General features: G+C 24.5%; 1 protein-coding gene across 3 annotated transcripts in view; it reads left to right on the plus strand.

Moving 5' to 3' along the window:
• Positions 1-685, plus strand: part of LOC106884251 (RNA-binding protein 24-A) — a 121,315-nt gene that overhangs the window by 810 nt on the left and 119,820 nt on the right. Inside the window, exon 2 of one of the 3 annotated variants that reach the window (XM_014935522.2) lies at positions 431-541. The exons of 1 other annotated variant lie outside the window; for it this stretch is intronic. The gene's annotated coding sequence lies outside the window, so the exon portion shown is untranslated. Of the gene's footprint in view, positions 1-96; positions 542-685 lie in introns of those variants that run through there. One more of the 3 variants, XM_014935521.2, reaches the window with a different exon arrangement.

Genomic DNA, 685 nt, shown 5'->3' on the forward strand with positions numbered 1-685 from the left:
CACATTTATCTTTCATTCTAACTCTCTTTCTCTCTTACTATCTTTATATATATTTTAGAATATATATATATATATATATATATATTCATATATGTATATGTAACCATTATTTAAGGAAGGTTTTTAACTTATTTATATGTGTCTCTACAAAGCAAAGCGTGTATAATTCACACATATATACATATATATATATATATATAATTTTCATTCATTGGTTATTAAAAAAAAAATTCAAATCACTCGATTAATCTTTTATATCCATGGAAACAAATGTGTATATAATTCCAATATTCATCGGAACGTAACATAAAATATTTATATATATACATACACATACATATATATATATATTTATAAATATATAAACATATATATATATATAATAAATACATCCATCGTCTAGCGCAGTATATTTGTTTGTATTAAAAAGAAAAGTCTTTCATGAAATAACACGGAACAACAACATCAAGCATAACAACTTTACAGAAAAGAAGGAGACAAAGAAACCGGACTTGCTAAAGACTGCATACAAAAGTAGAAGGTATAACCAGATTTTATTTTCTATACATTTATTCCATATACACACACACACACACACACACACACACTTATTTGTTGTATGCGATACGAGTATATACATACGCTGTTTATTGGGCAGAAATTGCATTGATACATGATATATATA

This window comes from Octopus bimaculoides, chromosome 4, assembly GCF_001194135.2.
Source record: "Octopus bimaculoides isolate UCB-OBI-ISO-001 chromosome 4, ASM119413v2, whole genome shotgun sequence".
Lineage (NCBI taxonomy): Eukaryota > Metazoa > Mollusca > Cephalopoda > Octopoda > Octopodidae > Octopus > Octopus bimaculoides.